This window comes from Narcine bancroftii, unplaced genomic scaffold (genome assembly GCF_036971445.1).
Source record: "Narcine bancroftii isolate sNarBan1 unplaced genomic scaffold, sNarBan1.hap1 Scaffold_153, whole genome shotgun sequence".
Classification (NCBI taxonomy): Eukaryota; Metazoa; Chordata; class Chondrichthyes; order Torpediniformes; family Narcinidae; genus Narcine; species Narcine bancroftii.
Genome location: NW_027211888.1, coordinates 3,247,236 through 3,263,086, shown reverse-complemented (window position 1 = coordinate 3,263,086; position 15,851 = coordinate 3,247,236).

The window sequence follows — 15,851 nt, the reverse complement described above, 5'->3', positions numbered from 1 at the left end:
GCCCAATTTTAACAATCCGTTCCTCCTGCTCCCTTTGGTTCCCCTCTGTCCTGCAGTTTCCCCACGGTTCTCCACATTTTTTCCAATCTGTTCCCCCTGCTCCCTCTGGTTCCCATCTGCCCTGCAGTCTTCCCCATGGTTCCCCACTTTTTCCATTCCGTTCCCCCTACTTCCTTTGGTTCACCTCTGTTCTGCAGTGTTCCCCACGATTCCCCACTTATTCCAATCTGTACAACCTGCTTCATTTCGTTCCTCTCTGTTCTGGATTGTTCCCCACGCTTTCCCACTTTTTCCAATCCATTTCCCCTGCTCCCTTTGGCTCCCCTCTGTCCTGCAGTGTTCCCCACTATTCCCCACTTTTTCCAACCTGTACCCCCTGCTCACTTTGGTTCCCCTCTGTCCTGCAGTGTTCCCCACGATTCCCCACTTTTTCCAATCTGTTCCCCCTGCTCCCTTTGGTTCCCCACTGTTCTGCATTGTTCCACACGGTTTCCCACTTTTCCGAGCTGTTCCCCCTGCCTCCTTTGGTTCCGCAGTGTTCCCCACCGTTCTCCACATTTTTTCCAATCTGTTCGCCCTGTTACCTTTGGTTCCCCTCTGTACTGCAGTGTTCCCCACGATTCCCCACTTTTTCCAACCTGTACCCCCTGCTCCCTTTGGTTCCCCTCTGTTCTGCAGTTTCCCCACGGTTCTCCACATTTTTTCCAATCTGTTCCCCCTGCTCCCTTTGGTTCCCCTCTGTTCTAGAGTGTTCCCCACGCATCCCCACTTTTTCCAATCCATTTCCCCAGCTCCCTTTGGTTCCAATCTATTGTGCAGTGCTTCTTACGATTCCCCACTTTTTCCAATCTGTTCCCCGTGCTCCCTTTGGTTCCCCTCTGTCCTGCAGTGTTCCCCACGATTCCCCACTTCTTCCAATCCGTTCACCCTGCTCCCTTTGGTTCCCCTCTGTTCTGCAGTGTTCCCCACAGTTCTCCACCATTTCTAATCCGTTCCCCCTTCTCACTTTGGTTCCCCACTCTTCTGCATTTTTCCACATGGTTTACCACTTCTTCCAATCCGTTTCCCCTGGTCCCTTTGTTTACCCACTGTTCTGCATTTTTCCACTTCGTTCCCCACTTTTTTCAATCCGTTCCCCCTGCTCCCTTTGTTTCCCCACTGTGCTGCAGTGTTCCCTACGTTTCCCCACGTTTTCCAATCTGTTCCCCGTGCTCCCTTTCGTTCCCCTCTGTCCTGCAGTGTTCCCCATGATTCCCCTCTTTTTCCAAACCGTTTCCCCTGCTCCCTTTGTTTACCCACTGTTCTGCATTTTTCCACTCTGTTCCCCACTTTTTTCAATCCGTTCCCCCTGCTACCTTTGGTTCCCCAGTGTTCTGCAGTGTTCCCCATGGTTCCCCACTTTTTCCAATCCGTTTCCCCTGCTCGCTTTTGTTCCACTCTGTTCTGCAGTGTTCCCCACAGTTCCCCACTTTTTCCAATCCGTTCCCCCTTCTCCCTTTGGTTCCACTCTGTTCTGCAGTGTTCCCCACAGTTCCCACTTTTACCAATCCATTTCCCCTGCTCCCTTTGGTTCCAATCTATTGTGCAGTGCTGCTCACGATTCCCCACTTTTTCCAATCTGTTCCGCGTGCTCCCTTTGGTTCCCCTCTGTCCTGCAGTGTTCCCCACGATTCTCCACTTTTTCCAATCCGTTCCCCCTGCTCCCTTTGGTTCCCCACTCTTCTGCATTTTTCCACAGGGTTCCCCACTTTTTACAATCTGTTCCCCCTGCTCCCTTTATTTCCCCACTCTTCTGCATTTTTCCACACTGTTCTCCACTTTTTCAAATCTGTTTCCCCTGCTACCTTTGGTTCCCCACTGTTCTGCAGTTTTCCCCAATTCTCCACTTTTTTCTAATCTGTCCCCCCTGCTCCTTTGTCTCCCCTCTGTTCTGCGATTTTCCCCACGGTTATCCACATTTTTTCCAATCTGTTCCACCTGCTCCCTTTGGTTCTCATGTGTTCTGCAGTTTTCCCTACGCCTCCCCACTTTTTCCAATCCGTTCCCCCTGCTCCCTTTGGTTCCTCTCTATATGCAGTGTTCCCCACGATTCTCCACTTTTTCTCCATTCTGTAACCCCTGCTCCCTCTGCTTCCCCTCTGCCCTGCAGTGTTCCCCATGGTTCCCCACTTTTTCCATTCCGTTCCCCCTACTTCCTTTGGTTCACCTCTGTTCTGCAGTTTTCCCCACGGTTCTCCACTTTTTACAGTCTGTTCCCCCTGCACCCTTTGGTTGCCCTCTGTTCTGGAGTGTTCCCCACGCTTCCCACTTTTTCCAATCCATTTCCCCTGCTCCCTTTGGTTCCACTCTATTGTGCAGTGCTCCCGACGATTCCCCACTTTTTCAAACCTGTACACCATGCTCCCATTGGTTCCCCTCTGTCCTGCAGTGTTCCCCACGGTTATTCACTTTTTCCAACCCGTTCCCCCGGCTCCCTTTGGTTCCCCACGGTTCCCCACATTTCTGAGCAGTTCCCCCTGCTCCCTTTGGTTCCGCTCTGTTCTGCATTGTTCCCCACGGTTCTCCACATTTTTTCTAATCTGTTCCTATGCTCCCTTTGGTTCATCTCTGTTCTGCAGTTTTCCCATGGTTCTCCACATTTTTTCCAATCTGTTACCCCTGCTCCCTTTGGTTCCCCTCTGTTCTGCAGTGTTTCCCACTATTCCACACCTTTTCCAACCTGTACCGCCTGCTCCCTTTGGTTCCCCTCTGTCCTGCAGTGTTCCCCACGGTTCCCCTCTTTTTACAATCCGTTCCAGCTGCTCCCTTTTGTTCCCCTCTGTCCTGCATTTTTCATCACGGTTCCCCACTTTTTCAGATCCGTTCACCCTGCTCCCTTTCGTTCCCCTCTGTCCTGCATTTTTCCCCACAGTTCACCACTTCACCAATCCATTCCCCCTGCTCCCTTTGGTTCCCCTCTGTTCTGCATTTTTCCACACGGTTCCCCACTTCTTACAATCCGTTTCCCCTGCTCCCTTTGTTTACCCACTGTTCTGCATTTTTCCACTCTGTTCCCCACTTTTTTCAATCCGTTCCCCCTGCTCCCTTTGGTTCCCCACTGTTCTGCAGTGTTCCCCATGGTTCCCCACTTTTTCCAATCCGTTTACCCTGCTCCCTTTTGTTCCCCTGTGTTCTGCAGTGTTCCCCACAGTTCCCCACTTTTTCCAATCCGTTCCCCCTGCTCCCTTTTGTTCCACTCTATTCTGCATTGTTCCCCACGGTCTCCCACATTTCCTAGCTGTTCCCCCTGCACCCTTTGGTTCCCCTCTGTACTGCAGTGTTCCCCAAGGTTCCCCACTTTTTCCAACTTTTACCCCCTGCTCCCTTTGGTTCCCCTCTTTCCTGCAGTGTTCCCCATGGTTCCCCACTTTTTTCAATCCATTTCCCCTGCTCCCTTTGGTTCCAATCTATTGTGCAGTGCTGCTCACGATTCCCCACTTTTTCCAATCTGTTCCGCGTGCTCCCTTTCGTTCCCCTCTGTCCTGCAGTGTTCCCCACGATTCCCCACTTTTTCCAATCCGTTACCCCTGCTCCCTTTGGTTCCCCACTCTTCTGCATTCTTCCACAGGGTACCCGACTTTTTACAATCTGTTTCCCCTGCTCCCTTTCTTTCCCCACTCTTCTGCATTTTTCCACACTGTTCTCCACTTTTTCAAATCTGTTTCCCCTGCTTCTTTTGGTTCCCCACTGTTCTGCAGTTTTCCCCAATTCTCCACTTTTTTCTAATCTGTCCCCCCTGCTCCTATGGCTCCCCTCTATTCTGCTGTTTTCCCCACGGTTATCCAAATTTTTTCCAATCTGTTCCACCTGCTCCCTTTGGTTTTCCTGTGTTCTGCAGTTTTCCCTACGCTTCCCCACTTTTTCCAATCCGTTCCCCCTGCTCCCTTTGGTTCCTCTCTATATGCAGTGTTCCCCACGATTCTCCACTTTTTTTTCCATTCTGTACCCCCTGCTCCCTCTGGTTCCCCTCTGCCCTGCAGTGTTCCCCATGGTTCCCCACTTTTTCCATTCCTTTCCCCCTACTTCCTTTGGTTCACCTCTGTTCTGAAGTGTTCCCCACGGTTCTCCACTTTTTCTAGTCTGTTCCCCCTGCACCCTTTGGTTGCCCTCTGTTCTGGAGTGTTCCCCACGCTTCCCACTTTTTCCAATCCATTTCCCCTGCTCCCTTTGGTTCCACTCTATTGTGCAGTGCTCCCCACGATTCCCCACTCTTTCCAACCTGTACACCATGCTCCCTTTGGTTCCCCTCTGTCCTGCAGTGTTCCCCACGGTTATTCACTTGTTCCAACCCGTTCCCCCGGCTCCCTTTGGTTCCCCTCTGTTCTGCATTGTTCCCCACGGTTCCCCACATTTCTGAGCAGTTCCCCCTGCTCCCTTTGGTTCCGCTCTGTTCTGTATTGTTCCCCACGGTTCTCCACATTTTTTCTAATCTGTTCCTATGCTCCCTTTGGTTCATCTCTGTTCTGCAGTTTCCCCATGGTTCTCCACATTTTTTCCAATCTGTTCCCCCTGCTCCCTTTGGTTCCCCTCTGTTCTGCAGTGTTCTCCATTGTTCCCCACTTTTTCCAATCTGTTCTGCCTGCTCCTTTGGTTTCCCTCTGTTCTGCAGTGTTCCCAACATTTCCCCACTTTTACCAATCTGTTCCCTCTTCTCCATTTGGTTCCCCTCTGTCCTGCAGTGTTCCCCATGTTTCCCCACATTTTCCAATCTGTTCCCCCTGCTCCCTTTCGTTCCCCTCTGTCCTGCATTTTTCATCACGGTTCCCCACTTTTTCAGGTCCATTGCCCCTGCTCCCTTTCGTTCCCCTCTGTCCTGCATTTTTCCCCACGGTTCCCCACTTCACCAATCCATTCCCTCTGCTCCCTTTGGTTCCCCTCTGTTCTGCATTTTTCCACACAGTTCCCCACTTCTTACAATCCGTTTCCCCTGCTCCCTTTGTTTACCCACTGTTCTGCATTTTTCCACTCTGTTCGCCACTTTTTTCAATCCATTCCCCCTGCTACCTTTGGTTCCCCACTGTTCTGCAGTGTTCCCCACAGTTCCCCACTTTTTCCAATCCGTTCCCCCTGCTCCCTTTTGTTCCACTCTGTTCTGCATTGTTCCCCACGGTTTCCCACATTTCCGAGCTGTTGCCCCTGCATCCTTTGGTTCCCTTCTGTTCTGCAGTGTTCCCCAAGGTTCCCCACTTTTTCCAACTTTTACCCCCTGCATCCTTTGTTTCCCCTCTTTCCTGCAGTGTTCCCCATGGTTCCCCACTTTTTTCCAATCCATTCCTCCTATCCTTTGGTTCAGCTCTGTTCTGCAGTGTTTCCCACGGTTCCCCACTTTTTCCAATCTGTTCCCCCTGCTCCCTTTGGTTCCACTCTGTTCCGGAGTGTTCCCCACGCTTCCCCACTTTTTTCAATCCATTTCCCCTGCTCCCTTTGGTTCCCCTCTGTCCTGCAGTGTTCCCCACGATTCCCCACTTTTTCCAATCCGTTCCCCCTGCTCCCTTTGGTTCCCCACTCTTCTGCATTTTTCCACAGGGTTCCCCACTTTTTACAATCTGTTCCCCCTGCTCCCTTTATTTCCCCACTCTTCTGCATTTTTCCACACTGTTCTCCACTTTTTCAAATCTGTTTTCCCTGCTCCCTTTGGTTCCCCACTGTTCTGCAGTTTTCCCCAATTCTCCACTTTTTTCTAATCTGTCCCCCCTGCTCCTTTGGCTCCCCTCTGTTCTGCTGTTTTCCCCACGGTTCCCCACATTTTTTCCAATCTGTTCCACCTGCTCCCTTTGGTTCTCCTGTGTTCTGCAGTTTTCCCTACGCTTCCCCACTTTTTCCAATCCGTTCCCCCTGTTCCCTTTGGTTCCTCTCTATATGCAGTGTTCCCCACGATTCTTCACTTTTTTTCCATTCTGTACCCCCTGCTCCCTCTGGTTCCCCTCTGCCCTGCAGTGTTCCCCATGGTTCCCCACTTTTTCCATTCCGTTCCCCCTACTTCCTTTGGTTCACCTCTGTTCTGCAGTGTTCCCCACGGTTCTCCACTTTTTCCGAGCTGTTCCCCCTGCACCCTTTGGTTCTCCTCTGTTCTGCAGTGTTCCCCAAGTTTCCCCACTTTTTCCAACTTTTACCCCTTGCTCCCTTTGGTTCCCCTCTTTCCTGCAGTGTTCCCCATGGTTCCCCACTTTTTCCAATCCGTTCCCACTGCTCCCATTGGTTCCCCTCTGTTCTGCAGTGTTCCCCACAGTTCTCCACCATTCCCAATTTATTTCCCCTGCACCCTTTGGTTCTCCTCTGTTCTGCAGTGTTCCCCAAGGTTCCCCACTTTTTCCAACTTTTACCCCTTGCTCCCTTTGGTTCCCCTCTTTCCTGCAGTGTTCCCCATGGTTCCCCACTTTTTCCAATCCGTTCCTCCTATTCCTTTGGTTCAGCTCTGTTCTGCAGTGTTTCCCACGGTTCCCCACTTTTTCCAATCTGTTCCCCCTGCTCCCTTTGTTTCCCCTCTGTTCTGGAGTGTTCCCCACGCTTCCCCACTTTTTCCAATCTGTTCCGCGTGCTCCCTTTGGTTCCCCACTCTCCTGCATTTTTCCACAGGTTTCCCCACTTTTTACAATCTGTTCCCCCTGCTCCCTTTGTTTCCCCACTCTTCTGCATTTTTCCACACTGTTCTCCACTTTTTCAAATCTGTTTCCCCTGCTCCCTTTGGTTCCCCACTGTTCTGCAGTTTTCCCCAATTCTCCACTTTTTTCTAATCTGTTCCCCCTGCTCCTTTGGCTCCCCTCTGTTCTGCTGTTTTCCCCACGGTTCTCCACATTTTTTCCAATATGTTCCACCTGCTCCCTTTGGTTCTCCTCTGTTCTGCAGTTTTTCCTACGCTTTCCCACTTTTTCCAATCCGTTCCCTCTGCTCTCTTTTGTTCCTCTCTATATGCAGTGTTCCCCACGATTCTCCACTTTTTTTCCATTCTGTACCCCCTGTTCCCTATGGCTCCCCTCTGCCCTGCAGTGTTCCCCATGGTTCACCACTTTTTCCAATCCGTTCCCCCTACTTCCTTTGGTTCACCTCTGTTCTGCAGTGTTCCCCACGGTTCTCTTCTTTTTCCAGTCTGTTCCCCCTGCACCCTTTGGTTCCCCTCTGTTCTGGAGTGTTCCCCACGCTTCCCACTTTTTCCAATCCATTTCCCCTGCTCCCTTTGGTTCCACTCTATTGTGCAGTGCTCCCCACGATTGCTCACTTTTTCCAACCTGTATACCATGCTCCCTTTGGTTCCCCTCTGTCCTGCAGTGATCCCCACGGTTCTCCAATTTTTCCAATATTTTCCCCCTGCTCCCTTTTGTTCCCCTCTGTTCTGCATTTTTCCCCACGGTTTCCCACTTTACCAATCAATTCCCCCTGCTCCCTTTGGTTCCCCTCTGTTCTGCATTGTTCCCCACGGTTCCCCACTTTTTCCAATCCGTTCCCACTGCTCCCATTGGTTCCCCTCTGTTCTGCAGTGTTCCCCACAGTTCTCCACCATTTCCAATTTATTTCCCTTGCTCCCTTTGGTTCCCCTCTATTCTGAATTGTTCCCCACTGTTTCCCACATTTCCGAGCTGTTCCCCCTGCACCCTTTGGTTCTCCTCTGTTCTGCAGTGTTCCCCAAGTTTCCCCACTTTTTCCAACTTTTACCCCTTGCTCCCTTTGGTTCCCCTCTTTCCTGCAGTGTTCCCCATGGTTCCCCACTTTTTCCAATCCGTTCCCACTGCTCCCATTGGTTCCCCTCTGTTCTGCAGTGTTCCCCACAGTTCTCCACCATTTCCAATTTATTTCCCCTGCACCCTTTGCTTCTCCTCTGTTCTGCAGTGTTCCCCAAGGTTCCCCACTTTTTCCAACTTTTACCCCTTGCTCCCTTTGGTTCCCCTCTTTCCTGCAGTGTTCCCCATGGTTCCCCACTTTTTCCAATCCGTTCCTCCTATTCCTTTGGTTCGGCTCTGTTCTGCAGTGTTTCCCACGGTTCCCCACTTTTTCCAATCTGTTCCCCCTGCTCCCTTTGTTTCCCCTCTGTTCTGGAGTGTTCCCCACGCTTCCCCACTTTTTCCAATCTGTTCCGCCTGCTCCCTTTGGTTCCCCACTCTCCTGCATTTTTCCACAGGTTTCCCCACTTTTTACAATCTGTTCCCCCTGCTCCCTTTGTTTCCCCACTCTTCTGCATTTTTCCACACTGTTCTCCACTTTTTCAAATCTGTTTCCCCTGCTCCCTTTGGTTCCCCACTGTTCTGCAGTTTTCCCCAATTCTCCACTTTTTTCTAATCTGTTCCCCCTGCTCCTTTGGCTCCCCTTTGTTCTGCTGTTTTCCCCACGGTTCTCCACATTTTTTCCAATATGTTCCACCTGCTCCCTTTGGTTCTCCTCTGTTCTGCAGTTTTTCCTACGCTTTCCCACTTTTTCCAATCCGTTCCCTCTGCTCCCTTTTGTTCCTCTCTATATGCAGTGTTCCCCACGATTCTCCACTTTTTTTCCATTCTGTACCCCCTGTTCCCTATGGCTCCCCTCTGCCCTGCAGTGTTCCCCATGGTTCACCACTTTTTCAAATCCGTTCCCCCTACTTCCTTTGGTTCACCTCTGTTCTGCAGTGTTCCCCACGGTTCTCCACTTTTTCTAGTCTGTTCCCCCTGCACCCTTTGGTTGCCCTCTGTTCTGGAGTGTTCCCCACGCTTCCCACTTTTTCCAATCCATTTCCCCTGCTCCCTTTGGTTCCACTCTATTGTGCAGTGCTCCCCACGATTCCCCACTCTTTCCAACCTGTACACCATGCTCCCTTTGGTTCCCCTCTGTCCTGCAGTGTTCCCCACGGTTATTCACTTGTTCCAACCCGTTCCCCCGGCTCCCTTTGGTTCCCCTCTGTTCTGCATTGTTCCCCACGGTTCCCCACATTTCTGAGCAGTTCCCCCTGCTCCCTTTGGTTCCGCTCTGTTCTGTATTGTTCCCCACGGTTCTCCACATTTTTTCTAATCTGTTCCTATGCTCCCTTTGGTTCATCTCTGTTCTGCAGTTTCCCCATGGTTCTCCACATTTTTTCCAATCTGTTCCCCCTGCTCCCTTTGGTTCCCCTCTGTTCTGCAGTGTTCTCCATTGTTCCCCACTTTTTCCAATCTGTTCTGCCTGCTCCTTTGGTTTCCCTCTGTTCTGCAGTGTTCCCAACATTTCCCCACTTTTACCAATCTGTTCCCTCTTCTGCATTTGGTTCCCCTCTGTCCTGCAGTGTTCCCCATGTTTCCCCACTTTTTCCAATCTGTTCCCCCTGCTCCCTTTCGTTCCCCTCTGTCCTGCATTTTTCATCACGGTTCCCCACTTTTTCAGGTCCATTGCCCCTGCTCCCTTTCGTTCCCCTCTGTCCTGCATTTTTCCCCACGGTTCCCCACTTCACCAATCCATTCCCTCTGCTCCCTTTGGTTCCCCTCTGTTCTGCATTTTTCCACACAGTTCCCCACTTCTTACAATCCGTTTCCCCTGCTCCCTTTGTTTACCCACTGTTCTGCATTTTTCCACTCTGTTCGCCACTTTTTTCAATCCATTCCCCCTGCTACCTTTGGTTCCCCACTGTTCTGCAGTGTTCCCCACAGTTCCCCACTTTTTCCAATCCGTTCCCCCTGCTCCCTTTTGTTCCACTCTGTTCTGCATTGTTCCCCACGGTTTCCCACATTTCCGAGCTGTTGCCCCTGCATCCTTTGGTTCCCTTCTGTTCTGCAGTGTTCCCCAAGGTTCCCCACTTTTTCCAACTTTTACCCCCTGCATCCTTTGTTTCCCCTCTTTCCTGCAGTGTTCCCCATGGTTCCCCACTTTTTTCCAATCCATTCCTCCTATCCTTTGGTTCAGCTCTGTTCTGCAGTGTTTCCCACGGTTCCCCACTTTTTCCAATCTGTTCCCCCTGCTCCCTTTGGTTCCACTCTGTTCCGGAGTGTTCCCCACGCTTCCCCACTTTTTTCAATCCATTTCCCCTGCTACCTTTGGTTCCCCACTGTTCTGCAGTGTTCCCCACAGTTCCCCACTTTTTCCAATCCGTTCCCCCTGCTCCCTTTTGTTCCACTCTGTTCTGCATTTTTCCACACTGTTCTCCACTTTTTCAAATCTGTTTTCCCTGCTCCCTTTGGTTCCCCACTGTTCTGCAGTTTTCCCCAATTCTCCACTTTTTTCTAATCTGTCCCCACTGCTCCTTTGGCTCCCCTCTGTTCTGCTGTTTTCCCCACGTTTCCCCACATTTTTTCCAATCTGTTCCACCTGCTCCCTTTGGTTCTCCTGTGTTCTGCAGTTTTCCCTACGCTTCCCCACTTTTTCCAATCCGTTCCCCCTGTTCCCTTTGGTTCCTCTCTATATGCAGTGTTCCCCACGATTCTTCACTTTTTTTCCATTCTGTACCCCCTGCTCCCTCTGGTTCCCCTCTGCCCTGCAGTGTTCCCCATGGTTCCCCACTTTTTCCATTCCGTTCCCCCTACTTCCTTTGGTTCACCTCTGTTCTGCAGTGTTCCCCACGGTTCTCCACTTTTTCCGAGCTGTTCCCCCTGCACCCTTTGGTTCTCCTCTGTTCTGCAGTGTTCCCCAAGTTTCCCCACTTTTTCCAACTTTTACCCCTTGCTCCCTTTGGTTCCCCTCTTTCCTGCAGTGTTCCCCATGGTTCCCCACTTTTTCCAATCCGTTCCCACTGCTCCCATTGGTTCCCCTCTGTTCTGCAGTGTTCCCCACAGTTCTCCACCATTCCCAATTTATTTCCCCTGCACCCTTTGGTTCTCCTCTGTTCTTCAGTGTTCCCCAAGGTTCCCCACTTTTTCCAACTTTTACCCCTTGCTCCCTTTGGTTCCCCTCTTTCCTGCAGTGTTCCCCATGGTTCCCCACTTTTTCCAATCCGTTCCTCCTATTCCTTTGGTTCAGCTCTGTTCTGCAGTGTTTCCCACGGTTCCCCACTTTTTCCAATCTGTTCCCCCTGCTCCCTTTGTTTCCCCTCTGTTCTGGAGTGTTCCCCACGCTTCCCCACTTTTTCCAATCTGTTCCGCGTGCTCCCTTTGGTTCCCCACTCTCCTGCATTTTTCCACAGGTTTCCCCACTTTTTACAATCTGTTCCCCCTGCTCCCTTTGTTTCCCCACTCTTCTGCATTTTTCCACACTGTTCTCCACTTTTTCAAATCTGTTTCCCCTGCTCCCTTTGGTTCCCCACTGTTCTGCAGTTTTCCCCAATTCTCCACTTTTTTCTAATCTGTTCCCCCTGCTCATTTGGCTCCCCTCTGTTCTGCTGTTTTCCCCACGGTTCTCCACATTTTTTCCAATATGTTCCACCTGCTCCCTTTGGTTCTCCTCTGTTCTGCAGTTTTTCCTACGCTTTCCCACTTTTTCCAATCCGTTCCCTCTGCTCTCTTTTGTTCCTCTCTATATGCAGTGTTCCCCACGATTCTCCACTTTTTTTCCATTCTGTACCCCCTGTTCCCTATGGCTCCCCTCTGCCCTGCAGTGTTCCCCATGGTTCACCACTTTTTCCAATCCGTTCCCCCTACTTCCTTTGGTTCACCTCTGTTCTGCAGTGTTCCCCACGGTTCTCTTCTTTTTCCAGTCTGTTCCCCCTGCACCCTTTGGTTCCCCTCTGTTCTGGAGTGTTCCCCACGCTTCCCACTTTTTCCAATCCATTTCCCCTGCTCCCTTTGGTTCCACTCTATTGTGCAGTGCTCCCCACGATTGCTCACTTTTTCCAACCTGTATACCATGCTCCCTTTGGTTCCCCTCTGTCCTGCAGTGATCCCCACGGTTCTCCAATTTTTCCAATATTTTCCCCCTGCTCCCTTTTGTTCCCCTCTGTTCTGCATTTTTCCCCACGGTTTCCCACTTTACCAATCAATTCCCCCTGCTCCCTTTGGTTCCCCTCTGTTCTGCATTGTTCCCCACGGTTCCCCACTTTTTCCAATCCGTTCCCACTGCTCCCATTGGTTCCCCTCTGTTCTGCAGTGTTCCCCACAGTTCTCCACCATTTCCAATTTATTTCCCTTGCTCCCTTTGGTTCCCCTCTATTCTGAATTGTTCCCCACTGTTTCCCACATTTCCGAGCTGTTCCCCCTGCACCCTTTGGTTCTCCTCTGTTCTGCAGTGTTCCCCAAGTTTCCCCACTTTTTCCAACTTTTACCCCTTGCTCCCTTTGGTTCCCCTCTTTCCTGCAGTGTTCCCCATGGTTCCCCACTTTTTCCAATCCGTTCCCACTGCTCCCATTGGTTCCCCTCTGTTCTGCAGTGTTCCCCACAGTTCTCCACCATTTCCAATTTATTTCCCCTGCACCCTTTGCTTCTCCTCTGTTCTGCAGTGTTCCCCAAGGTTCCCCACTTTTTCCAACTTTTACCCCTTGCTCCCTTTGGTTCCCCTCTTTCCTGCAGTGTTCCCCATGGTTCCCCACTTTTTCCAATCCGTTCCTCCTATTCCTTTGGTTCAGCTCTGTTCTGCAGTGTTCCCCAAGGTTCCCCACTTTTTCCAACTTTTACCCCTTGCTCCCTTTGGTTCCCCTCTTTCCTGCAGTGTTCCCCATGGTTCCCCACTTTTTCCAATCCGTTCCTCCTATTCCTTTGGTTCAGCTCTGTTCTGCATTGTTCCCCACGGTTCCCCACTTTTTCCAATCCGTTCCCACTGCTCCCATTGGTTCCCCTCTGTTCTGCAGTGTTCCCCACAGTTCTCCACCATTTCCAATTTATTTCCCTTGCTCCCTTTGGTTCCCCTCTATTCTGAATTGTTCCCCACTGTTTCCCACATTTCCGAGCTGTTCCCCCTGCACCCTTTGGTTCTCCTCTGTTCTGCAGTGTTCCCCAAGTTTCCCCACTTTTTCCAACTTTTACCCCTTGCTCCCTTTGGTTCCCCTCTTTCCTGCAGTGTTCCCCATGGTTCCCCACTTTTTCCAATCCGTTCCCACTGCTCCCATTGGTTCCCCTCTGTTCTGCAGTGTTCCCCACAGTTCTCCACCATTTCCAATTTATTTCCCCTGCACCCTTTGCTTCTCCTCTGTTCTGCAGTGTTCCCCAAGGTTCCCCACTTTTTCCAACTTTTACCCCTTGCTCCCTTTGGTTCCCCTCTTTCCTGCAGTGTTCCCCATGGTTCCCCACTTTTTCCAATCCGTTCCTCCTATTCCTTTGGTTCAGCTCTGTTCTGGAGTGTTCCCCACGCTTCCCCACTTTTTCCAATCTGTTCCGCGTGCTCCCTTTGGTTCCCCACTCTCCTGCATTTTTCCACAGGTTTCCCCACTTTTTACAATCTGTTCCCCCTGCTCCCTTTGTTTCCCCACTCTTCTGCATTTTTCCACACTGTTCTCCACTTTTTCAAATCTGTTTCCCCTGCTCCCTTTGGTTCCCCACTGTTCTGCAGTTTTCCCCAATTCTCCACTTTTTTCTAATCTGTTCCCCCTGCTCCTTTGGCTCCCCTTTGTTCTGCTGTTTTCCCCACGGTTCTCCACATTTTTTCCAATATGTTCCACCTGCTCCCTTTGGTTCTCCTCTGTTCTGCAGTTTTTCCTACGCTTTCCCACTTTTTCCAATCCGTTCCCTCTGCTCCCTTTTGTTCCTCTCTATATGCAGTGTTCCCCACGATTCTCCACTTTTTTTCCATTCTGTACCCCCTGTTCCCTATGGCTCCCCTCTGCCCTGCAGTGTTCCCCATGGTTCACCACTTTTTCCAATCCGTTCCCCCTACTTCCTTTGGTTCACCTCTGTTCTGCAGTGTTCCCCACGGTTCTCTTCTTTTTCCAGTCTGTTCCCCCTGCACCCTTTGGTTCCCCTCTGTTCTGGAGTGTTCCCCACGCTTCCCACTTTTTCCAATCCATTTCCCCTGCTCCCTTTGGTTCCACTCTATTGTGCAGTGCTCCCCACGATTGCTCACTTTTTCCAACCTGTATACCATGCTCCCTTTGGTTCCCCTCTGTCCTGCAGTGATCCCCACGGTTCTCCAATTTTTCCAATATTTTCCCCCTGCTCCCTTTTGTTCCCCTCTGTTCTGCATTTTTCAACACGGTTCTCCACTTTTTCCAATCCGTTCACCCTGCTTCCTTTGGTTCCCCTCTGTCCTGCAGTGTTCTCCACGGGCCCCTCTTTTTCGAATCCGTTAACCCTCCTCCCTTTGTTTCCCCTCTGTCCTGCACTGTTCCCCACGATTCCCCACTTTTTCCAATCTCTTCCCCATGCTCCCTTTGGTTCGCCTCTGTTCTGCAGTGTTTCCCACGATTCCACACTTTTTCCAACCTGTACCCCCTGCTCCCTTTGGTTCCCCTCTGTCCTGCTGTGTTCCCCACGGTTCCCCACTTTTTCCAATCCATTCCACCTGCTCCCTTTCATTCCCCTCTGTCCCGCATTTTTCTACACGGTTCCCCACTTTTTCAAATCCGTTCCCCCTGCTCCCTTTCGTTCCCCTCTGTCCTGCATTTTTACCCACGGTTTCCCACTTTACCAATCAATTCCACCTGCTCCCTTTGGTTCCCCTCTGTTCTGCATTGTTCCCCACGGTTCCCCACTTTTTCCAATCCGTTCCCACTGCTCCCTTTGTTTCCCCTCTGTTCTGGAGTGTTCCCCACGCTTCCCCACTTTTCCAATCCATTTCTCCTGTTCCCTTTGGTTCCAATCTATTGTGCAGTGCTCCTCACGATTCCCCACTTTTTCCAATCTGTTCCGCGTGCTCCCTTTGGTTCCCCACTCTCCTGCATTTTTCCACAGGTTTCCCCACTTTTTACAATCTGTTCCCCCTGCTCCCTTTGTTTCCCCACTCTTCTGCATTTTTCCACACTGTTCTCCACTTTTTCAAATCTGTTTCCCCTGCTCCCTTTGGTTCCCCACTGTTCTGCAGTTTTCCCCAATTCTCTACTTTTTTCTAATCTGTTCCCCCTGCTCCTTTGGCTCCCCTCTGTTCTGCTGTTTTCCCCACGGTTCTCCACATTTTTTCCAATATGTTCCACCTGCTCCCTTTGGTTCTCCTCTGTTCTGCAGTTTTTCCTACGCTTTCCCACTTTTTCCAATCCGTTCCCTCTGCTCCCTTTTGTTCCTCTCTATATGCAGAGTTCCCCACGATTCTCCACTTTTTTTCCATTCTGTACCCCCTGCTCCCTATGGCTCCCCTCTGCCCTGCAGTGTTCCCCATGGTTCACCACTTTTTCCAATACGTTCCCCCTACTTCCTTTGGTTCACCTCTGTTCTGCAGTGTTCCCCACGGTTCTCTTCTTTTTCCAGTCTGTTCCCCCTGCACCCTTTGGTTCCCCTCTGTTCTGGAGTGTTCCCCACGCTTCCCACTTTTTCCAATCCATTTCCCCTGCTCCCTTTGGTTCCACTCTATTGTGCAGTGCTCCCCACGATTGCTCACTTTTTCCAACCTGTATACCATGCTCCCTTTGGTTCCCCTCTGTCCTGCAGCGATCCCCACGGTTCTCCAATTTTTCCAATATTTTCCCCCTGCTCCCTTTTGTTCCCCTCTGTTCTGCATTTTTCAACACGGTTCTCCACTTTTTCCAATTTGTTCACCCTGCTTCCTTTGGTTCCCCTCTGTCCTGCAGTGTTCTCCACGGGCCCCTCTTTTTCGAATCCGTTAACCCTCCTCCCTATGGTTCCCCTCTGTTCTGCAATGATCCCCACGGTTCCACACTTTTTCGAACCCATTCCCCCGGCTCCGTTTGGTTCCCCTCTGTTCTGCATTGTTTCCCACAGTTCTCCACATTTTTTCTAATCTGTTCCCATGCTCCCTATGGTTCACCTCTGTTCTGCAGTTTCTCCATGGTTCTCCACATTTTTTCCAATCTGTTCCCCCTGCTCCCTTTGCTTCGCCTCTGTTCTGCAGTGTTTCCCACGATTCCACAC